Genomic DNA, 26,718 nt, shown 5'->3' on the forward strand with positions numbered 1-26,718 from the left:
AAATAAAAAAAAATAATTCTGGGAGTGAGGGAGGGTACCTTTTAATTTATTTATCCCCTCCATAAGTAGAATGTTTGATGCGCCACTGTCGAGGTGTGTGCCTCTAAAAAGTGACGGCAGAGTGTTCATAGCTTTTCTTTTAGGTTCTACTATTTAAGTTTTAGGCTTTTATCGTGCTTAAAATAATTATCAAATTTCATCTATAGCGGCTCTTAGTCTATAAAAGTAGCGTTCACAGAATTGATACTTTGATTTTAGTTAAGACTTTGAAATATCATAACTGCACTTCTAGGCTACCTAGAAGTTTGTATGACCCCTTAAATAAAAGGTTTTAATCTCTACTTTTATAATCTGTGATAGATAAAGTCTTCAGGCTATCTGATTGATAGAAATAAGCCGTAAGTTGTTTGTTAAGTTGTCTCATTTGAGTAACAAAATACTCATTTTTAGAGGGTTATATAAGGTAGATAGAGGCTCGGGCCAAGAAAATCTCCAATGAAACGTTATTATTTATATAAAAAACTGCCTGTAAAAAAATTTTTGTACAATTTAATATATACCCCAAAACGTGTCAGCACTTTGAAAATCCGTAAAAACCCCATTTTTACAAAAATGTCTATTTTCAATCTGTTTTATCTCCACTTCTACTAAACGGATTTTAACTCACGAAATATCATTTTAAAGACCTTTTTAATACCTTTAAACTGTCGTTCAGAAAATGAAAATCGGATTAAAATTAGATTTTTGACAAATTTTTGAAAATAGTAATATTTTGAAATTTTTAGCGTTACTTAAAATGGTCCCAAAAATCAGGGTTATTGACTAAAGCCTTGAAATTGTCACTGAAAAAACTACTTAAAATTACAAAGACAATGACGTTTGGTAAGTCAAAATCGGTTAAATGGGAGCCGATATACAGCCTGTCAAATATACGGCAAAAACGACCTTTTTTGGGTCTTTGACGGGCCCTATCTAGGGCTCTAAGGCCCCTAGGGGTCTGTAAGTCTCAGGATAACGTTTTTTAAATAGGTCCAATAACATACTAAAATTTGAAGAAAATCCGAGGACCCTCCCCACAAAATTCACCGAAAAGTAGAAATATTGCTCATATATATATATATATATATATATGGCTCACAAATGATAGGAAGCCCGCTACAACCTGCCGATGAATGGAAGCCCGCGGTTTACGGGGTAAGGGGATTGTAGCACTGTCTTATTCCTACAGTCTTACGAAGCCCACTCGTATAAACGCGTTCACAGTGTATATGAATTACGCATTATACGAAGCCCGACGATGTTGCCATGTTTTAATTTACGTTTAAATAATACGACTGTTCTACGAGATCCTTATATGTGTATATAAGTCGTCATATTGCCTGTTATAAGAAGCCCAATTCTATTCAGCAATCTATACGAAGCATTTTAGAAGAGTCAACATAGAACGAAAAGATGCATTGTTTCGGAGCAATTCAAACAAGATTATCTTTTTCTAAAACTTTTTTTGTTAGTTTATATACATGTTAAAGTAAAAAGTTCTACTCACAGATTTTGCCGCTAATTGTTTATTATTTGTTTAAACAATAACAATAATTGTTTTGTACAGTGTGTCCAATTAACACGTTGTCGGACACTGCGTCAAATGTATAAGCAAGTGTTGTGACACTATATGTATTTTGCAAAGTAGAATAGGGAAAAATTCAACGTATATAGACGTTGTGTCACATTACATCAATGGAAATTAGACGAATATAGACGTTCTGTTCGTCAATGTGAAAAGTTGTGCATGGTCTAAATTAAAAATAGAACCATCAGTTCATTTTTTTGAAGCCGTATACGAGATATTATGTCAAAAAATATGAATTTTACTCAAGAGTAAAGTAGCTTTATTATTCAAAATATTAAAAATTGTTGTAATGAAAAGTTGTTTGGAATTAAGAACTATATTCTAATATGCCACTTCATCTTTCTAATTAAAAAAAAGTTGAATTTTTTTTAATTATGGATATACAACATTATTTTCAGTTATTTCAATTATGATAACTATTTTATTATAGACCAGTAAGGATCTGTGAAAAAACGTCTATTTTTGGATGTGAAAGGTGGCATTCGAATTTTTGCAGATAAAGTAAGGTGATAACTTCGTTAATAATAATTTACTTATGCTCCTTCTCAAATATGGCCGGAACATTAATAAAAAAAAATAAAATATTTAAAAATTCGAAAAACGTCGATTTTTTTCTGTTTCTTTGCTTATAACTTTAAAACGATTCGTTTTGGAACAAAGTCGTAGAGAAATAAAATAAAGATAATTGAATTTTGTATGATATCCGACTGGTCAAAAATGTCTTAACTTATTACCTTTTCTGCAATATAGCAATAAATACAAAATAAGGGGGCAAAATATGCCTGTTGTTATTCAATGTTTTTAACCACTTCGGTGGTACTTAGAACCTTAGTAATTCGCTTAGGAAATTATTTGTAACATACTTAAACTGTGTACCAAATTTCATTAAAATCGACCTAATAGATTTTGCATAATAAATTTGCAATTTAAATGTTTTTAAAAAAGTTCAAATTTTTTAAAATCTTTCTGAACAAAAAGTAGACCATTTAGAAGTTGTCTAATTTTTTTACATATAAAGAGGCGCTTTACCTATCTAATACACTTTACAGAATTAAAATCGGATTATTTAAGGGGCCTCAGCAATGTTTTAAACTTATAAATAATTTTTTGGCTTATAAACAAATAGCTTTGTTTAATAATAAAAAATTAATTTTTAGCAATGCAAATAATTAAAACCGGTATAATTTGATTTATACTTTCAAATTCTGTCAGCAGAATTGCTATTTTATTTTTTAATCAAAAGTTATTCGCGTTCAAAAATTGCACTTTTTCGATTTTTTGAAAGTTCCACTGCGTTTATCTCGAAAACTATGCATCCTACGAAAAAACTTGTAGGAACATTTTTTGCTTAGACTTACCCAAGAAATATAAAAAAGTGTTTTATTTTGCGAAAAATCGATGTTATGTAATTCCTCAAGTTGTTTGTTAAAACAATTTTATTGACATCCGGATCAACTGTTACCCAAAAAAATCGTGTTCCACGGGTAAAAAAATACATAAAAATCTTGGGTAAGTCCATCTAAATAAAGGTCCCGCAGCACCCCCTCCTGGCCACAGGACTAATTTGTTTATAAGCCAAAAAATTGTTTATAATTTTAAAACATTGCTGAGGCTGCTTAAACAATCCGATTTTAATTCTGTAAAGTGCATTAGATAGGTGGAATGCTTCTTTATATGTAAAAAAATTGACCAATCTTTGTATACACTAGTTTTTGTTGTGAAAGATTTTAAAAAATTTTAATTTTTTAAAAAAAGTTTAGATTGCAAAATTATTATTCAAAATCTAGTAAGTCAATTTTAATGAAATTTGGTGTACGGTTTTAGCACATTACAAAAATTTTCTAAGCGAATTAGGAAGGTTCCAAGTGTAACCTAAGTGATGGAAAATAATTAAATAATAACAGGCTTATTTTGCCCCCTTATTTTATATTTATTGCTATTTTGCAGCAAGGGTGATTAATTAAGAGATTTTTAACCAATCGCATCTGATAGAAAATTTAATTACCTTTGTTTTATTCCTATACGACTTTGTTCCAAAATGAATCGTTTTAAAGTTATAAGCAAAAAAATTAGAAAAAAAAAGAATTTTTTGAATTTTTTAAATATTTTATTTTTTTTTATTAATGTTCCGGGCATATTTGAGACGGAGCATTAATCAATTATTAATAACGAAGTTATCACCTAACTTTATCCGCAAAAATCTGAATGCCACCTCTCACATCCATCTGAAAAAAAGTTATCCTTTGTAAAAAGTTCTGCATGGCCAAAGACCTTAAATACAACCATCTTATATCAATTTTGATTAATTTTATACGAGGTATGTCAAAAAAGATAAATTTCGATCAAGAATAAAGTACCTTTATAGTTCAGAATATTTCAATGAGAAGGATGGAATATTGGAAGATGGTTTTTAGTGTTGTTCTGAAGCTATTTTCTTGTGGCATTTTTATAATTATTTTGATTGGGAAATAAGCCACAATTAAATTGAAAAAATAATTTTATTAACGTTTCGACGCCCAAATCGGATGTCCTTGTCAAAATACAAAATATTACCGAGTAAATATTAGTAATATTTTATATTTTGACAACGACATCCGATTTGGGCGTCCAAACGCGAATAAAATTATTTTTTCAATTTAATTGTGGCTTATTTCCCAACCAAAGATAGATTCCCAACCTAGCGACCCGGCATTGGTCGCTAGGTAGATTGTTACGCGAGTGGTCGCGCGTGAGATTTTCTCTCACATATCCAAATTTTACCTTTTTTTACAAAATAAAGTTTTTAAAACAGTTTTTAAACTTTTTTTATTAACTAATAATAAGAAAAAAAATGTAACATAATATAGATAATAATATAATAAAATAAAAAGAAATAATCGGAATTAAACCAGTATTAATCAATCTCCGTATCTTGATAATTTACGGCACAGCACACAAATATAACAAGAATGCTCTGGAAAAATTGATTGATGACAATTACAATTTTTTTTACATTATTTTAGGTTTTAAGTGCCAAAATAAAATTAATTTTTATGTACAGTTCGTAACGCGGGTGGTCGCTTGATGAGAGAATGTCTCACTTGAAGCGCGCTGACTCAACAATTGGGTGATATTAGGTCAACTGAGTCACTATCTAAGCGGACGATTCTATTAGATTGTCGAGGGAGAATAGTTAGGAGACTAGAAGGAACTACAGATCTTATAATTTCCCAGAAAAAAAATTCTGTGCAATTTTCTGAAACCGTGAGAGAAAATCTCATATAGCGACCACTGCCGGGTTAATTATGGTTTTTAGTTCTAAACAACTTTACATAAGCACAATTTTCAATATTGTGAAAAATAAGGGTATATTATTTAAGTACTCTTGGGAAAATTCATATTTTTTTTATATACCTTGTATAAAATTGACAAAATTTGATATTAGACGGTTGTATTTTAGGTTTTAGACCCTGTAGAACATTTTATAAAGAATAACTGCTTTTCGTAAAATGAATAATAAAAGAGTTTTCCGCCTACCTCTACCGAAAGTATACTTTTCCGGACCTGATTGTAGGGAGCAAAGTTGTACTTTTCCTCCCTAGAGAATAAAAGTAAAAGTGACATCATGGTATTTCATTCATAAAAATATAACTTATTGACGCCCTGTACAATATCTATTTTCTATTACGTAAGTTTGTATACATTTTAACGTTTATTTATAAAACACTCTGTATTTCACAGAATGGTAAAAAACTGTAAATTGTTATTTTGATTTAACAATGTTTACATTTTTATTTTGACTTATAGTTGACAGTTGACAGTTATATTGTACGTACTTATTAGTTTTAGTTCTAATAAATTTTGTTGGTTAGTTACATAAATAAATTAAGTAAAAATGAAAAAATGACTTGTTATTTGAGGAAGGTGGAAAAACCATATGTATAACATGGGAGTAAAGTGCCTTTTCCTCCCTTGAATGATTACTGCCCTCCGCTACGCGTCGGGCAGTAAACTTCATTCTCGGGAGGTAAAGAAGCACTCTCCTCCCTTGTTATACAAATATCTATATGTATCATAATTGAAATAAACAACTAAAAATAATGTTGATTAGAAAAATTTTCAAATTTTTTTTCCATTAGAAGGATGAAATTGCATATCAGAATATAGTTCTTAATTCCAAACAATCTTGTTAAATTATATAATTTAAAATAATTTTAAAAATATCGTTGAATTTTGTTTCTATTTTGTTTTTGATTATGCTGAATCCGAATATGGCATTACAATTTGAAAATGCCTATAAAGAAGCTCTTCTACACTATGTCTGCGTAGCAAGGAACCATATTTGAAACAATTTTATTACAAATTTTACGAAAAAAAGTTTATTCTTCATAAATTGCTCTGCATAGTCTAAAATCTAAAACCCAATCATCAGATATCAAGTTTTATCAATTTTATACGAGGTATGTCAAAAATACGAATTTTGTTAAAGAGTAAAGTACCTTTATATTCCAGAATATCAAAATATGGGTATTATAAAAAGTTGTTGGGAATTAAAAACTATGTTTTATTATAATTACATCATTATAATTGAAAAAAAAATTCAATGTTTTCTCAAATTACGGATACCCATCATCATTATTTTATTTCAATTATTTCAACTATTTTATTATTAATTTTACGAAAAAAAGTTATTCTTCATAAAATACTCTATTCTGGTCTAAAGTCCAAAAAACAACCATCAGATATCAAACTTTTTCAATTTTATACGAGGTATGTAAAAAATATGACTTTTGCTTAACAGTTCAGTATGGTTTGTTCAACAGTAAATGGTTGAGTTCAATTAGTGCGGTCGTAAATATTATTAAATTTATCTGACCTGGCCCATTGTTAAGACCCACCCGGAGCGATAAGCAACCGAGGTAGACAGAGTTGGTCTTTTGACAATTAACACTGACTAGACGGTAATCCCATAATAAAGCAAAGAAATTGTACCAGAAAACGTATTTAAATTTTACCTGAAACCGGACCTTTTATACTATTATCGGTTATTCCAGGATGTTTATAGTGGTAACTAATTGAACTCGACCATTTACTGTTAAACATACCATACCTTTATAGTTCACAATATCTCATTTAGAAGAATGTAATTAAACAGTGAAACATATTTTGTAATTCCAAACAACTTTTTTTAATAACAATTTTCGATATTGTGAAATCTAAAGGTACTTTACTCTTGAGTGAAATTCATATTTTTTTACATACCTCGTATGTCAAAATGTAAAATCGTATGTAAAACCTCGTATGTAAAATTAATAAAATTTGATATTTGATGGTTGCATCTGAGATCATATACGATGCAGAGTATTTTATAAAGAATAACGTTTTTCGTAAAACTGGTAATAAAAAAGTTATTAATAGGTTCGAAGTTACGCAGACATAATGTTTAAGAGCTAAAAATATTTTTTTGTTGAAAATTTATTATTGTTCAAGCTTATTATTAAATTTATTTTAGGTAAGTTTTAGAGAAAACATTTTTGATCACTTTTTATAAACAATTTTTTAGTTGGTAATTTTCGGTTTTTGTATTAGGTACATTTTTGTTATCTTTCTTAATTTTTGTCAAAAAGGAATAGTTTCATTCATAGTTTCATAGTTTCATTTCTAAAATAAAATTATTGAGTAAATTTTAAAAATACATCAAATGCTTTAAAAAATCACCTATAAAATTGTAAAAAATCTTTTCAAATTTGAGTAATACCGTTTTAAAGTGCTGGTAATTCTGTAAACTACGTTTTTACTTAAAACTTACGTAAAAGTTTTCAAAAATTGCATTTTTGCGTCATATCATTTGAATTAAATTTTTGGCATTTTTTTGAATGAAACATTGTTTAGTAAGATGTTTGAAAGGTAAGTTGTGCAAATTTGAGAGCTTTATAAGAAAAATTTTATTAGTTACACATTTTTAAATAATGTTTAAACAAAATTCAGCCCACACCGTACTTATGCCCATACATTTTATTTCTTTTTATTATAACCATAAGATAGCTTAATTGTTCTTCTTTCTAATTAAGCTATCCTTTCTTGTTCCTTCTCTTAATTTCCTTCTTTCTTGTCCAATTTGTAAAATTTTATTTGATCCATTAATTAGAGAAATACACTGAAATAACTCAGCCGTGCACTTCGCTAGTTTACAGTGCGCCAATGTTTGTGAGAAGGGTGACTTTAGCGTTATAAATAAAAAATTATAGAAGCTACAGATTTAATTTTATAAAAATTTTAATCTTATATTTAGGTTTTTTTCAATAGTCTGAATTTTTCAAGTCAAGTCAGTTTTTTTCTAAAATTTATATTTTCGGGGTTATTTAAAGAAACATCTAATTTCGCAGTTCATTTGTTTAATAAAAAATTAAGTACCCACTTCTAGAGCAGAACTTTTTAATAAGTTGTTTATTAAACATTTCTTAGGGCCATCGGTACATAATTCGCAAATATTTTAAGGCTATCCCCACTCTTTCTGTCTTTACACGGCAAATTACGTGTAGTAAAATTGTCACTGGTATGGATATGTAAACTTTACTTGACAATTTCATCATTAACTGTAAAGATGGCTTTTGAATGTCCTTGGATAACTTTTACTAGTATAATTAATTGCCTTAATTGTTAATTCAGTTAATTAATATGATTATTTCATATTTCCGACCAATAGAAAGCTACAGAAATACAAATTAAATTGATCATTTTTGATAATATCCCATCGTCAAGTATATTACGTCAGATGCCCTTCGTTGCTGTGAAAAAATACATTCAGTGACATTAATGACAATTACTGTTTTAAAACTTATAAAAGTGATGACTTTCAATCGTCAAATATTTATAACAACTGTGTGTTTAATTGTACTAATTTGTACTTACATAAATAAATTACAATAAAATTTTGGTTTTAAACAGTTTTATTCATGAAATAATCGCAGCAAATTGCAGCTCGATCTCTGAAAATATTATCGAATTGTTTCCCTCGTGCCACTCCCCTTCGAGTCGTGAAATTAATACTGTCAAAGTGTCACTCGGGAAAAATTCGATAATTTCAGAGCTCTTGTGCAATTACTACTGATAATTTTTTCACTACCTATGTATTCAGTAATAATTTATCTACTGTACAACAAAAGCTAATAATCAATCGAGAAAAGAGGAAAAGTGATAAAGTGATTTTTTAATAATATATTGTTACTATGAAACGCTTACAATTTTGAACATCTGTAACAACACAATACTTGGATCACTGAATATATCCTGGTGTATTCTCTGCTTTGGATCTTCCATAAATAATAAACAATAAATAACTTTTTATTAAGTTCACGTCTTAAATCAATTATTTATTAAACACATTATCAATATTATTTAATCAACAACTGAAAATATTCCCAATGCCAGGTCAAATATTTAAAATTGTCACTGTCTGACTGACAATATGCTGGCAATATTCTATTTACTACTGACAAAGATTTGGAAAATATTACCACGGACATTGTGTTCATTTTTTTTCAAATCCTGAAAAAAAAACAATAAATATTTTTGAAAAATTTAAACGCAAAATGAAAGACTAAATTATTACCGAGGGCCGAAAGTCTCTTACAATAAATAAAAAGTTTATTTTGAATGAGATATTTTGAAATTAAAAGTCACACTAAATTTTCTTTTAGTTTTTTAGCCCTGTAACTTATTAAAATAAACATTATAGAAGTTCTCAGGGACTTTCGGCCCTCGCTAATAACGTAATCTCTTATTCTGAGTTTAAAATTTTCAAAAATAATTATTAGTTTTCTCAGAATTCGAAAAAAAAATGAATTCCATTTGAGTAGCATTTCAGCAGAAACTACGTGCCCATTCCCTTAATGAAATTAAAAAACATCTATATTGTTTGAATTTTTCCGAAGGGAAAATCTATATGCATTATTATATTAAATATTTTGTATTTGTATTAAATGAGGCGCTCAGAGCAACAGTGGCACAGTCCGCAAATTGAGCATTTTTAGATTAATACATCAATAAAAGCAGAAAAATTGAATATATGGTTCAACAGTGGTCTACACAATCTAGCTCTATATTTGGCAATATGGCACTACATAATGTATTGTTGCCTTGACAAATACTAAAAATACGAATGAAACAGTGGCCTAACCCTCAATTGTGTGGCTCAGACCCATCAAACAAGTGTTCATCGTATCAGAATCAGAATAATACGCATAATTCATAAGAATGACTATTTTTAATTTTATAAAGTAATATTTAATAATAATAACTTTAACCCCGTCCTTGACTGAGTGGTAAGAGCGCCTACCTTTGGATCGAAAAATCCGAATGGTTGTGAGTTCGAATCTCACGAGGGTCAGAAACGTTTCATTTATTATAAATTAATAAATGAAAATAGTTTCTGTCCTTGTGGGATCGGTACTCACCGGAGGAACCGCAGACGTTCGGATACAGTTAGCGTCTCTTTGCAAAGACAATGACGTCAACTTTGCAAAGTAACAAGACACTTACTCAACACACACACACACACTACACATTACACTGGGTACCTAACTGTTAAAAATTACCGTACCTACCATGCCAATGGCCATTAGTTGTCGAGGCATTAACCTTTTTTAAATAAAAAAAAAACAATAATTTAATTTGTCATATTAATTTCCTATTTGGTAGCAAATTTTGTGGCTTATTACAAACTAAAATAGTAAATTAGTAATACAAAGTATTAATTTGTATTAATTGTATCAATTAAAATAAATAATTCTTATGCGATTCAATTTTTAAATCTTTTTTCTGTCGGTATCTTACTGTGTACAGGTAATGCTAAGAATTACCATAATCTGTTCTCGGGAGTCTTAGTACACAAGATTAATGACGATGAACGACCCAAAAATACAAAAAATGTGCATTGCCAGGTAATAATAAAAATGTTTACAAGCTAATAGTACTTTGAGGAATACGCAAAAACGTTGCCAAACTTCAGGGCTTCTTATAATCGGTAGCTCAATGTGGGCTTCCTAACGCTGCTGAACTTCTACAGAGTATATACTTTTTTTCGCAGCGCAAACTGGTGGTAGATACCATGAACTACGAGTGTATGTTTTGATAATAATTCCAGGCATAAGCAGCCCGGGCTTCGTATTGTTAATCATGATTTCAGAGCTACCTATGGTACATTTCTAAAATTTGTCCGAATATATATGAAGCCCAAGCGTATTCACATGTTCTGAGCGTGGTTAAAATATCGAGAGATGGTGTAAAGTACGTTTTTTGGGGAAATAACATTAAAGAATTACGAAGCCCGAATCCGGGCTTCGTAAGGAGGTGTCGGGCTTCGTATGACCGGTGCGATATAGCGTTTTTGGCTTCCTAAAGTCGGAATCCATATATATATATATATATATATATATATATATATATATATATATATATATATATATATACATATATATATACATATATATATATATGTCTTCATATCAAGGCGAGATCCGTTTGTATCATAAGCTATACAAGATGAGATCCGTTTTGCAAGGCGAGATCCGATTTTGGATCTCACCTTGTATTCACGTGTATATAGTGACATCTCGATGTAACAATGGTTAGGGTACAAGGAAATCGATTTTTGTCTGGACCTCATTTTGCACCCCTTTTGGTGAAGTTTATATAGCAGTGCTTCCACTAAATCCGCTGTAGAGGGCAGCGCGCGCGATCCGTTGTGTATATGGTAAATATATATTTTGCAGACAACCCGAGATCCGGTAAATTTGGAAACATCGCAAATGAATTTCACGGTCAGCTCTCTCACTCGGCTTATGTCTAGCTTGAATAAGAATGTTTACATTATTTAAGGGCTCTGTCCAGAAAGGCGATTGTCAAATATCTCGAGAACTAGACGGCATATCGAAAAAACGTTGGAATGCTTTTTGAATGGTTTTTCAAAATCTATATACTTATGCAATAGCAGGGTTCTTATTCTGCCTGCGAAAGCGGTGGGTGTAGCAACTTTGAGTTTTCAACTGAAACACTTTATTTTTAATTAAATAGTTGAAATTTAGAATTAAAAATACACAACTTTTGTTTGAATCGATAATAGCTTCTTTAATCCAGTCGGAAGAGCTTCAAAATCGTCGTTTTGATGACATTTTTAGGGTTTAGGGGTACCTCAGGTAGTTAGCTTAAAACGTAAGAAATAAATTTGAATAGTTAATGTTTATTGATAAACAAAGCTCCAATTCTATTTTACTTCAACTCATTTTAAGGCTATTTCAATAAACTAATCGGTTCTTTTTTCAGTTTTTTGGTAAAACATTGTAACTTATAGACGAAAATTCTTAAAATCGGCTATTTTTCATTTAAATTGTCAATAAATAATTAAATTGAGAAAAAATTGGTCAGACTTACATAAATTTTGTTATTCCGTCCATATAGAAACTAAAACAATTGTTACGTAGTTACACTGAGTGTCATAAAAACCGTGTATTTTTACTCATTTCTTTGAGCTATTTCACGTAATATCGAGATATAAGTTGTATTTTTTACATAAGTTATATTAACGTTAAACTGACTTAATTTATAGTTTTATAAGCAATAATTAAGTATAGCGAAATTTATAAAACCTTGTTTAAATTGTTTTACATGCTCTATAATGCGGTTATCTTAAATTTTGTTTTGAATGTTTTTCTTCTTACTGGTAGACAAAAAATGGCAAAATGTGCATTTTTGATATCAAATTGTTGATAACCAACATAGTTACTACTCAAAATATTAAAAAAACTAACCGTCGGTATAACAGGTTGCCTGGAAACCAGATGGAGAACAGTACCATAAATGTTTTAGACTTTTTAGCACTTTCTTTAAGCGAAATTTAAAATCATTTACCACCCATGTACACTCATTACGGAATCTGTTACAAGAATTTCAGCGATTTCAGCCATTTTTTCAAAGTTTATTTGGATTTTCTCTAGTAATCCTTCCAAAAGACAATACATAAATGGTGAATACCTTTTACACCAACTTCAAGGAGGGTAATTTATACAGGTACATACCTGGAATTATTATATGGACCGTTCACTCTTGTTAGAGTATAGTTTGCTCAAATATGAGCTCTTTTAATCCATTTCACGCGGTAAATTAGTCCGCTTTTCCTTTAGGTCTTAGGTCATAGGTTGTGATGTTTTTTTGCCCTATCTACTATCTTCTTCCACTCTCTCCGGTCCTGAATCTTTTCTCTCCAGTTTGCAATTTCCATCTTTGATATATCGTCTAGCAGTTGATCTTCCCATCTAATTTTTGGTCTTCCTCTTGGTCTATTTTTTACTGGTTTCCAGTTCATTATCTTCCTGATCAGTTCTTCTACCCCTCTTCTTTGTGTGTGCCCAAACCATCTGAGGCTTTGTGCTTTAATGAATTTTACTATATCTTCTCCTTTATTTATATTTATTATTTCATGGTTCATCAGCTTTCAATATTCCCCTGTTTCTGTCTTTACTGGGCCATGTATCCTTATAATTTTTCTCTCAATTATTTTTAACTTTTCTTCGTCTTTTTTCGTAAGGCACATTACTTCTGCTCCATAGGCTATCACTGATCTGATTGCTGCTGTGTATATTTTTGATTTTGTTTTTTTTTGCTCAGGTTTTTGTCCTTGAGTAGTTGGTGATATTTCCAATATACTCTATTACCTGCTTTAATTCTGTCGTTTATCTCTATATTCCTTCCGTTTTTGCCGTCCACCATCACCCCCAGGTATTTGAAGCAATCTACTCTCTGGAATGTATTTTCACCTATCTTTATTTCTGCTATTCTGTTTACATTGTCTCGTGTGCTTATAAGATATTTTGTTTTATTCTGATTGATTATTAGTCCTCTCGTCTTTGCTTCTCTTACCAGGGTTAAAAGTGCCTCTTCTAGTCTTTTTTTATCTCGTGCTACCAGTCCCAGTTCATCTGCATATCCTATGATCTGTGTTGAGCTTTGAATAATTGTCTTTTTCAGCCCTGTGTCCCTAATTACTCCTTCTAGAGCGATATTAAATAGTGTCGTTTGTCGCTGACAGACTGTCTCCTTGTCTTACTTCAAGTTCTATTTTGATGTCATTTGTATCGCCCTCATTTGTTTTAACTTTTGCTGTTGAATCTTTTATTGTCATTCTAGTTAGTCTTATTAATTTTGCCGGTATCTCCATTTTTTTCATTTCTTTTAATAATTGTTGTCTGTATATGCTGTTGAAGACCTGTTGGAAGTCGATGAATAGTATGTGTAATTCTATGTCATGTTCATAGCTTTTTTCAATTGTTTGTGTCAGTACGTGTATTGCATCTATTGTTGATCTTCCTTTGATCTATTGTTCTAAAACCCTATTGTGTATTGATTTAGTCGGTTTCTTATAATTGTGGTCAATATCTTATACGTTGTATTTAGTAGCATAATTGGTCTGTAGTTGCAGCACTTAGTTGGATCTCCTTTCTTAAAGATTGGTGCGATGTGCCCGTTTTTCCATTCTATGGGCATGCTTTCGTCCTTCCAAATTGTAACCATTAACTTGTGCATTCACTTCGTGAGCTCCTCTCCGCCGTTGATGATCAGTTCGTTGTTGATTTCATCTGGCCCTGGCGTTTTGTTTACTTTTAGTTGTTTTAATACCTCCATGAATTCCTAATAAGTAGGTGCGACTTCCTCTTCATCTCTGTTATCTCTTATATCCTCATCCTCTGAATATGCCTTATTGTCGTTTTTGTATAGGTCCGTGAAATGTTTTTCCCAATCTTTTTTGTTTATTTTTGTGACAGATTTTTTGGTACTGTGTTGTTGTTTTATCTATTCGAACAATTTCTTGTTGTCTTTATTATTCGTTTCTAATTCTTGCATTTGTTCAGAGATCCATGTGTTCTTCTTTCTTCTATAGAGTTTCAATGCTTCTTGTTTTTCTTTTCTATATTGGTCCAGTTGTTCCTGTTCGGCACTTTGTAGCCATTTGTTTCTTGCGAGGTGCTTCAGTTGACTTTTTTGGTGACATTCCTCATCAAACCATTCTTTCGATTCTTTGTTTTTTTGGAATCCTATTATTTGTTATGCTGTCTCTATTATGCTGTTCTTTATGTTTTTCCATTCTCCTTCTATTTCTATGTGCTCGTACTGACCCAATTTCTGTTCCAGTTGTTCTGTATATTGTTGCTTTGTTTCTTGCGTTTTCAGATTGGCTATATTCCATTTCCTCCTTTTTCCTTCCTTATGATTATTTGCTTTGATTATTTTCATCTTAAGTTTTGCTATCAACAATATGTGGTCAGTGCCTCCATTTGCCCCTCTATATGACCTTACGTCTTGTACTATTTGTGTCCACTTTTTCGAAATTAGAGTATGATTTATTTGGTTTCCATCCATTCTTCCTGGTATCATCCATGTTATTTTGTTTTCTTTTTTATGTTTATGCCCAGTACTAACTATATATGTATTTGTTGCTGCTGCTAGCTTGCAGATTTCTGCTCCATTATCATTTGTAGTTTCATGAATGATTTCTTTGCCAGCTACATTACGATTATAGTCCTCCTTTCCGATCTTTGTATTGAAATCACCCAATATTATTAATATGTCATTCCTCGGAATATTTTTACAGCTTTCTTCCAGGATGTCTTAGAATTCTGTTTTATCTTCTTGGTTTGCTTCTTCGGTGGGTGCATAGCAATTGACTATCGAGATGTGGGCTTGTTTATTTTCTTATGTAAGATATCCTTTCATTAACTGCTTTGAATTGTATCAGTTTTTCCCTCATTTTTTTGTTCACCATAAATGCCGTACCATTCGTTCCCTGTTTGTTTTTTCCCGAATAATACATGCTAAAGTTTTTCTTCTCAATTTTTCCTTCTTTCTTCCATCGTATTTCCTGTACGGCTAGGATTTATAGTTGGTATTTTTTCATTTCAAGAGCTATTTCTTGCATCTTACCTGCTGCTAGCATGGTTCTAATATTCCAAGAGCCCATTCTAATGGGTTTTGTTCTTTTCTTCTTATTGAGATTCTTTCTTTATTTTGTGTGCGTTATTTTGTTTTCGTTAACCGTTTCCATTTCCGAGTCTTTTTTTGCAATGTCAATATCATATTTCAGCCGCTGTTCTTCGTTTATTAGTTTTTTGAATTTTCTATCAGCTGTTCTCTCTCTTCGTCCCATATCTAGATTTTGCCATTCACTATTAATTTCTTGTAGCCGATTTTCGTTTGCTTACCTTTGCTTATTTCGTCCTTTGCTATTTTAGTTATTTCCTTTTGTATTTCTTTGTCTTTCGATGTCCAATCGTTGTTTATATAGATACGATCTTTATGCTGTTTTAGTTTACGTTTCTTGTTTGGGATTTCCATTTTATCCGTGAGGGCTTCTGTTTCTATTGCGCATACTGTTTCTCCTATTTTTTTTGCACTTCTTAGTTTTATTTGTATTTGCAACACTTGGGCTCTGAAATTTTCCATTTCTTCTTTTAATTTCTTATAATCATTTGTTTCTACTTTCAACCCAGTTACGATCAAGCTTTTCTTTTTGCTAAATTTCTCCAGTTGCTCCATTCATTCATGTAGCTGTTTTACTTCTTTTTTTAGTTTTTGTTTCTCTGCTTTTACACCCATTAACTCTTTATTGGTTTGTTGTTATTCTTTCCTTATTTGTTTTATTTCCTGAAGCATTTCATCGTTTTTATTCATTAGCTCTTTCATTATTGTAATCATAACATTTTCCATGTCTTCCATGTTTTCGTTGCCTGCTTTGCTTGGTGACCGTTTTTTAATTTTACTTCTATTAAAACAATCATCCAAGTTTTCTCTTTTGCGTTTCGTTTCATCATCGGTTTCACTTCCTGTGACATTTTTTCCATTTTCTAGGAGTGCAGCGCTAAATACCTGGAATACCGATATTAGATTATCAACAATACTTAAAAAATGAAAGTTACCAATTCACCGGTAGTTAATGCGTTATTTAAAAATTAACTGCGCACCAGAGTTGCCAGTTGGTCTGTAATTAGGATGGGGATTAAAATAGATACGAATTCACCGGGACCCGGAAATATGCACACCCTGATATTCTAGTTACGTAAGCTCGTCCGATTGGCGCATGACGTTAACAACAGAGTAAAGCATAGTCCCGTCTATGCGTTCGTAATACGAACGCGAATGAAATTTGAGAATAGTACAAATGAATGAATTATGACTAAAAGAAACTAAGTGATTTTTATAGTTTAGAGGAAAATTATTAAAATATTTACTTTTATTTAAATTGATTTTCAGTTATTTGTAAAGTTCCCAGTTTCTTGATTATATTGGTATCCGGAAAATAAAAATATTCATATAATCGATATCTACTAAAACTATTATATTTCGTTAGTTGGAAAAAATTGATTAGTGGCCTACACATTAGTAAATATAATTTTTACCAAGGGGAAGAAAAGCCCCAAAATAAAACCATAAATTTAATGGATTGATAAAAAACAAAATTTTTTACTTTTTAAATAATGTATTTCATCAGATTTAAGTAAGAGGCTTGGAAAAGACAAAAATAAGATTTACAGTTTTCATGCCATGCACTTTATTTAAATTTTGTGCATGTGAAATAGACGTACATACAGCAACTATGTACTCTTACGCAATGTCAGGTTGTTAAGAGACTTGTTTAATTCTTTAATTCGGAAGTACATCCGAGACCTAAAAAATAACTTGTTCGCTTTGTTAGAACAGTCTACAGTTACACTTTTGGACATAAGGTTGTCTAAATAATTTTTAGTTACCAAAATGGAATCACCATTCATGTGGAAGGAAAAATTGTCTCCAGGTACTTAATATATGACAAGATAGTGTCTGATGGTTTACATAAACCACACTTACTCAAATGATCAACCCACGTGTACGTTGAAACATCTTCGGATTGAATACTGGAGTCCTTCAATTTATGGCAGATATAACCAGCCAAATTCTCCAAACCATCATAATCGAGGTCACTAATGTTTTTTTATTCTAACTCTCATTGAAAACTTGAAAATCCACAACTGTTTCGTTGTTAGAATCCAGCCTTTGGATCAATTGTCCAGAAATTGGTAAATCTGGGATGTCGTCTGTTTAAACGTTCGAAAATTCGTTCCGTTGTCTCTCCTACCCGTATATAACTTTTATAAAATAAAATAAAGCTTTTTGTTAACACTAAAAAAATTTTAATGGGTTTTCCCCGAAAAGAGCTTCATTTTTTGGTACTACGTATCACGTTAAAATATTTGATTTGGAATTTGAAGGATAAGATCGTCTTTTTTATGAGCTACAAATTTACTTTTACTGGTTCTATAGACTAAGAATATACCATTTTTTCGTTTTTTTTTATATGCTACATTTTTTCCAAGAATATTTTTTCGATATAATACTTACTTTTTGAGTATTTGCGAAAAACCGCCGAAAAACGTGTTTTTTTTTGTTGAAAAGTAAATATTTTTAGTCGCAAGTGACTCTAGTACCTACTACTAAATTAACCTAGTACCTAAGTTAAAAAAACTCTATAGAACAAAAGTTGCTTAAACTTAGTCAGATCTGTTTCCGGACTTATTTTAAACGTATATTTTTTCACCCTCCAAGTAAAAGCAATCAACGGCACAAATTCAACTTTGAAGTGGGGGATGGGTAGAATCTAAATCCAAATTTTCATGCAATTAGGAGTTGACCCTGAAAATTATGTGTGTTTCTTTTTATCTTTTAAATCATTTTACTTATTTTTTAATCATTTTTTAACTATTAAATAATAATTACATATTGAGTTATTTTATTTTTTAAACTTTAATAATATTTATAAAAAATTTTACTTTCTTGTAATGTATTTTTAAAACAAGCAATCATTTAAATAATTATTTTGTAACAATTTGTATTATTTAAGAATATAATAATTATATTTTGGTTTCGTAGTAAGTGTTTTTTAAGAATATTAATGTATAGTTTTAAAATATTGTATTGCAAATAATTATCATTATTAAATGGTTATTATTTGTCAAGTATTCTTTTTCTTTTTTCACACCCTTATGTATGTAATAAAACTAAGGAACTTTCTGAAAGGTCAATCGTAGACTTTAAAGACACAAAAGAATCGATACTTAAAAGTTACGCCCATTATATATCTTTATATCGTGGGAAATATACAATACAACACGAGCTCCAACCGCTCGACTAATACTCTTTAGAGCTGGCATCAGTGTGTGATCTCGCGTTGAACGGTAAATATCTAAAATTTCGTATATAAGTCCCCCCCTTTACTTTTCAGCGACGGATCTCGTTTCGCTGTAAATTTATCAGAAAAATTTAAGTACAAAAATCTTTTCCCCTCTAAGTGTGCCATGATTAATATGTTAATTATAAAGATACTTCTGAACAATATACTCCAATAATTAATTTCCTATTGGTGGATCTCGGGTTGTCCTCGATTTAGTCGGATCTCGCCTTGATATGAAGACGTATATATATATATATAGATATATATATATATATATATATATATATATATATATATATATGTCTTCATATCAAGGCGAGATCCGTTTGTATCATAAGCTATACAAGATGAGATCCGTTTTGCAAGGCGAGATCCGATTTTGGATCTCACCTTGTATTCACGTGTATATAGTGACATCTCGATGTAACAATGGTTAGGGTACAAGGAAATCGATTTTTGTCTGGACCTCATTTTGCACCCCTTTTGGTGAATTTTATATTGCAGTGGTTCCACTAAATCCGCTGTAGAGGGCAGCGCGCGCGATCCGTTGTGTATATGGTAAATATATATTTTGCAGACAACCCGAGATCCGGTAAATTTGGAAACATCGCAAATGAATTTCACGGTCAGCTCTCTCACTCGGCTTATGTCTAGCTTGAATAAGAATGTTTACATTATTTAAGGGCTCTGTCCAGAAAGGCGATTGTCAAATATCTTGAGAACTAGACGGCATATCGAAAAAACTTTGGAATGCTTTTTGAATGGTTTTTCAAAATCTATATACTTATGCAATAGCAGGGTTCTTATTCTGCCTGCGAAAGCGGTGGGTGTAGCAACTTTGAATTTTCAACTGAAACACTTTATTTTTAATTAAATAGTTGAAATTTAGAATTAAAAATACACAACTTTTGTTTGAATCGATAACAGCTTCTTTAATCCAGTCGGACGAGCTTCAAAATCGTCGTTTTGATGACATTTTTAGGGTTTAGGGGTACCTCAGGTAGTTAGCTTAAAACGTAAGAAATAAATTTGAATAGTTAATGTATATTGATAAACAAAGCTCCAATTCTATTTTGCTTCAACTCATTTTAAGGCTATTTCAATAAACTAATCGGTTCTTTTTTCAGTTTTTTGGTAAAACATTGTAACTTATAGACGAAAATTCTTAAAATCGGCTATTTTTCATTTAAATTGTCAATAAATAATTAAATTGAGAAAAAATTGGTCAGATTTACATAAATTTTGTTATTCCGTCCATATAGAAACTAAAACAATTGTTACGTAGTTACACTGAGTGTCATAAAAACCGTGTATTTTTACTCATTTCTTTGAGCTATTTCACGTAATATCGAGATATAAGTTGTATTTTTTACATAAGTTATATTAACGTTAAATCGACTTAATTTATAGTTTTATAAGCAACAATTAAATATAGCGAAATTTATAAAACCTTGTTTAAATTGTTTTACATGCTCTATAATGCGGTTATCTTAAATTTTGTTTTGAATGTTTTTCTTCTTACTGGTAGACAAAAAATGGCAAAATGTGCATTTTGACATCAAATTGTTGATAACCAACATAGTTACTACTCAAAATATTAAAAAAACTAACCGTCATAACAGAACAGTACCATAAATGTTTTAGACTTTTTAGCACTTTCTTTAAGTGAAATTTAAAATCATTTACCACCCATGTACACTCATTACGGAATCTGTTACAAGAATTTCAGCGATTTCAGCCATTTTTTCAAAATTTATTTGGATTTTCTCTAGTAATCCTTCCAAAAGACAATACATAAATGGTGAATACTTTTTACACCAACTTCAAGGAGGGTAATTTATACAGGTACATACCTGGAATTATTATATGGACCGTTCACTCTTGTTAGAGTATAGTTCGCTCAAATATGAGCTCTTTTAATCCATTTCACGCGGTAAATTAGTCCGCTTTTCCTTTAGGTCTTAGTTCATAGGTTGTGATGTTTTTTGCCCTCTCTACTATCTTCTTCCACTCTCTCCGGTCCTGAATCTTTTCTCTCCAGTTTTCAATTTCCATCTTTGATATATCGTCTAGCAGTTGATCTTCCCATCTAATTTTTGGTCTTCCTCTTGGTCTATTTTTTACTGGTTTCCAGTTCATTATCTTCCTGATCAGTTCTTCTACCCCTCTTCTTTGTGTGTGCCCAAACCATCTGAGGCTTTGTGCTTTAATGAATTTTACTATATCTTCTCCTTTATTTATATTTACTATTTCATGGTTCATCAGCTTTCAATATTCCCCTGTTTCTGTCTTTACTGGGCCATGTATCCTTATAATTTTTCTCTCAATTATTTTTAACTTTTCTTCGTCTTTTTTCGTAAGGCACATTACTTCTGCTCCATAGGCTATCACTGATCTGATTGCTGCTGTGTATATTTTTGATTTTGTTTTTTTTTGCTCAGGTTTTTGTCCTTGAGTAGTTGGTGATATTTCCAATATACTCTATTACCTGCTTTAATTCTGTCGTTTATCTCTATGCTCCTTCCGTTTTTGCCGTCCACCATCACCCCCAGGTATTTGAAGCAATCTACTCTCTGGAATGTATTTTCACCTATCTTTATTTCTGCTATTCTGTTTACATTGTCTCGTGTGCTTATAAGATATTTTTTTATTCTGATTGATTATTAGTCCTCTCGAGTATCTTGATTATTAGTCCTCCGTGAGTATCCCGAATGAAGTACGTGCCTCCTAGTGGCGGGATACGGGCAACAATACATTGGCTTATAGGGCAGTCCTTACAGTAGGGATCCTGGCCTATACAGAAAAATGCAGGCGGGTGTGGGGTAATACTGCACTTTGGTTGCATTGGTGGTGTATTGGCTAAACGTGCAGGACAGGGCAGGGTATGGTGCTGATAGAAAAGGCATTCAGGCATTAAATATCCAAAAATCTTTTCAGGCCATAATAATGAAAAGACCTTCTCCAAACGAAATAAAAACTTATACTGAAATGATGGCATCTCCTGAGGTAAAATGTTCCGGAAGTAAAATGAGCCTCCATTCGGATCTCCGGGTGAGGACTATCTCAGGGGGAACACCATTGCAGGTTAGAAAAATCAGGATAGGGTCTTGGAATCTTGGTAGTCTTACAGGTAAGAGTCTGGAGTTAGTGGATGCGCTCAAACGAAGAAGAGTTCAAATTGCTTGTATTCAAGAAACTAGGTGGAAAGGACAAAGGGCGAAAGAATTAGGTGATGGATATAAATTGTGGTATGTAGGGAGTAGTAACACTAGAAATGGAGTTGGTATAATTGCTGATAGTGAAATGAAAGATAACGTAGTAGATGTTGTAAGAACGAGTGATAGAATGATGTCAGTGAAATTTGTAATTGATAAAGAGGTATTGAATGTTGTGTGTGTGTATGCTCCTCAAACAGGTCTGGGTGACAATGAAAGAAGAGCTTTCTATGATCAATTGGGAGACATACTGAGTGATATTCCAGCGGAGGAGAAAGTTATAATAGGAGGTGATTTCAATGCACATGTGGGCCAAGCCAAGACAGGATATGAAACAATACATGGGGGATTAGGCTTTGGAACTAGAAATGAAGCTGGAGATGACATGCTAGAATTAGCAACAGCATTGGATATGGCGATTGTTAACACATTCTTTAAAAAGAGAGAAACTCAACTTATTACCTACAAAAGTGGACAACATCAATCCCAAATAGACTACTTCATGATAAGGAAAGATGACATACGTGAATGCAAGGACTGCAAGGTAATAGTTAGTGAGACAGTAAGCCAACAACATAAGCTGCTTGTTCTGGACATTGAAGTAAAAAGCGAAACTAAACAAAAATATCGGAGAGGACCACAAAAAATCAAGTGGTGGATGCTAAAAGATGAGAAGGAAGGTCTATTCAGGGAAAGAATAGTAGAAAAAATATGTTGGAACATGAAAGGAAGCCCTAACACAATTTGGAGAAAAATGGCCAATATTATTAGAGAGACGGCTATTGAAATACTTGGGAAAACGTCAGGAAAGAAGTTTGAAGATAAAGAGACTTGGTGGTGGTCAAATGAAGTACAAGGAAACATAAAAGAGAAGAGAAAATTATATAAAAAGTGGCAAGAAACCAGATCGGACATAGATCTTCAAAACTATATGGTCGCCAAAAAGAAAGCGAAAGTAGCAGTAGCAAAAGCTAAAGCAGAAGCGTATTCAAACCTATACGATCAACTTGATACCAGGGAAGGCGAAACGAAGATATATAAAATAGCCAAACAGAGAGCAAAGAAAGCAAAAGATTTTAATCAGATTAGATGTATCCGAGATGAAAATAATAAAATACTAGTTCACGAAAGGGATGTCAAAAAGAGATGGAGAAAGTACTTTGACAGCTTATTAAATGAAGAATTTGACAGACAGCCTGTAGAGTCAACGGAGACAGTAGCAGCAATGGTCACCAAAATAACCAACGAGGAAGTGGCTCAAGCGCTTCAAAAAATAAAGAAAGGAAAAGCGGTAGGACCAGATGATATTCCTGGGGAAGTATGGAGAGCATTGGGAGAGACAGGAACAAGGTGGCTAGCAGGTCTATTTAATAGAATTATGGAAGTTGGACAAATGCCAGACGAATGGAGAAGCAGTATACTGGTACCTGTTTACAAAAACAAGGGAGATATACAACAATGTACAAACTACAGGGCTATAAAACTGCTTAGCCACACCATGAAAATATGGGAAAGAGTAATTGATAGACGGATACGTGAAGAAACCGAAATATCCGAGAATCAATTTGGCTTTATGCAGGGTAGATCAACAACAGATGCAATTTTCATTATAAGGCAGTTGATGGAAAAATACAGGAGTAAAGAAACAAACGCTCATATGGTATTCATTGATCTTGAGAAAGCATATGATAGAGTTCCTCGAGAGATTCTGTGGTGGGCACTCAATAAGAAAGGAGTCCCTGGTGAATATGTAAAGATTGTGAGGGATATGTATGAGGGAGTAACGACTAGTGTTAGGACAGGTGTGGGAGAGACTGATAAATTTCATGTGAAAGTAGGATTGCATCAAGGTTCTGTGCTTAGTCCGTATTTATTCTCATTAGTTTTGGACCAGATAACAGCGAAAATACAGGGTAACATTCCATGGTGCTTAATGTATGCTGATGATGTCGTGTTAGTAGGAAATAGTGAAAGAGACTTAGAACAAAAACTGGAACAATGGAGACAAGCTCTGGAGGAAAAAGGTTTAAAACTTAGTAGGACAAAAACAGAGTATTTGGAATGTTCATTTAAAGATGGAGCTACTACAAATAAAATGGTATCTTTGGATGGTGAAATGATTGTAAAAAGCAATAGTTTTAAGTACCTAGGATCGGTATTACAGAGTAATGGAGAAATAGATGGAGATGCATGCAGTAGAATTAGGGCTGGATGGATGAAGTGGAAAGAAGCGAGTGGTGTGTTGTGTGACAGAAAAATTCCAATGAAGCTGAAGGGAAAATTCTATAAAACAGCCATAAGACCAGCTATGATGTACGGAACTGAATGTTGGGCAGTGAAAAAGAAAGAGGAACAGCGAATGCATGTGGCGGAAATGAGAATGCTTAGATGGATGAGTGGAGTGACAAAGAAGGATAAAATTAGAAATGAATATATTAGGGGAAGTCTAGGTGTGGCACCAATTGATGCCAAAATGAGAGAGCATAGGTTAAGATGGTTTGGTCATGTTCAACGTCGAGACGTTAACCACCCAATACGAAGAATAGCTGAAGTGCAGATTCCTGGAAGGAGTAGGAGAGGAAGACCAAAGAAGAGCTGGGGGGAGACGATAAGGCAGGACATGTTGGTAAAGGGGATTAACATTGATATGGCCCAAGATAGAATTGTGTGGAGAAATGCAATTAGGGAAGCCGACCCCGCATAGGGATAAGGCAAAGAGAATGATGATGATGATGATTATTAGTCCTCTCGTCTTTGCTTCTCTTACCAGGGTTAAAAGTGCCTCTTCTAGTCTTTTTTTATCTCGTGCTACCAGTCCCAGTTCATCTGCATATCCTATGATCTGTGTTGAGCTTTGAATAATTGTCTTTTTCAGCCCTGTGTCCCTAATTACTCCTTCTAGAGCAGCGGTTCTCAATCTGTGGTACATGTACCACTGGTGGTACATATAATTATTTGCGGTGGTACACAAAACACACAAAAACTTAAAATAGTAGTACATAGTAAATCTTGATTATACAATCTAAAAATATAGAAATACAATAAAATAAACTTTAGATGGTACATGCCTCATAAAGATTGAGAACCGCTGTTCTAGAGCGATATTAAATAGTGTCGTTTGTCGTTGACAGACTGTCTCCTTGTCTTACTTCAAGTTCTATTTTGATGTCATTTGTATCGCCCTCATTTGTTTTAACTTTTGCTGTTGAGTCTTTTATTGTCATTCTAGTTAGTCTTATTAATTTTGCCGGTATCTCCATTTTTCTCATTTCTTTTAATAATTGTTGTCTGTATATGCTGTTGAAGGCCTGTTGGAAGTCGATGAATAGTATGTGTAATTCTATGTCATGTTCATAGCTTTTTTCAATTGTTTGTGTCAGTACGTGTATTGCATCTATTGTTGATCTTCCTTTGATCTATTGTTCTAAAACCCTGTTGATATGGTCCTATAATTTTTTCTGTGTATTGATTTAGTCGGTTTCTTATAATTGTGGTCAATATCTTATACGTTGTATTTAGTAGCATAATTGGTCTGTAGTTGCAGCACTTAGTTGGATCTCCTTTCTTAAAGATTGGTGCGATGTGTCCGTTTTTCCATTCTATGGGCATGCTTTCGTCCTTCCAAATTGTAACCATTAACTTGTGCATTCGCTTCGTGAGCTCCTCTCCGCCGTTGATGATCAGTTCGTTGTTGATTTCATCTGGCCCTGGCGTTTTGTTTACTTTTAGTTGTTTTAATACCTCCATGAATTCCTAATAAGTAGGTGCGACTTCCTCTTCATCTCTGTTATCTCTTATATCCTCATCCTCTGAATATGCCTTATTGTCGTTTTTGTATAGGTCCGTGAAATGTTTTTCCCAATCTTTTTTGTTTATTTTTGTGACAGATTTTTTGGTACTGTGTTGTTGTTTTATCTATTCGAACAATTTCTTGTTGTCTTTATTATTTGTTTCTAATTCTTGCATTTGTTCAGAGATCCATGTGTTCTTCTTTCTTCTATAGAGTTTCAATGCTTCTTGTTTTTCTGTTCTATATTGGTCCAGTTGTTCCTGTTCGGCACTTTGTAGCCATTTGTTTCTTGCGAGGTGCTTCAGTTGACTTTTTTGGTGACATTCCTCATCAAACCATTCTTTCGATTCTTTGTTTTTTTGGAATCCTATTATTTGTTCTGCTGTCTCTATTATGCTGTTCTTTATGTTTTTCCATTCTCCTTCTATTTCTATGTGCTCGTACTGACCCAATTTCTGTTCCAGTTGTTCTGTATATTGTTGCTTTGTTTCTTGCGTTTTCAGATTGGCTATATTCCATTTCCTCCTTTTTCCTTCCTTATGATTATTTGCTGTGATTATTTTCATCTTAAGTTTTGATATCAACAATATGTGGTCAGTGCCTCCATTTGCCCCTCTATATGACCTTACGTCTGGTACTATTTGTGTCCACTTTTTCGAAATTAGAGTATGATTTATTTGGTTTCCATCCATTCTTCCTGGTATCATCCATGTTATTTTGTTTTCTTTTTTATGTTTATACCCAGTACTAACTATATATGTATTTGTTGCTGCTGCTAGGTTGCAGATTTCTCCTCCATTATCATTCGTAGTTTCATGAATGGTTTCTTTGGCAGCTACATTACGATTATAGT

Source organism: Diabrotica virgifera, chromosome 1 (assembly GCF_917563875.1).
Source record: "Diabrotica virgifera virgifera chromosome 1, PGI_DIABVI_V3a".
NCBI classification, from domain to species: Eukaryota; Metazoa; Arthropoda; class Insecta; order Coleoptera; family Chrysomelidae; genus Diabrotica; species Diabrotica virgifera.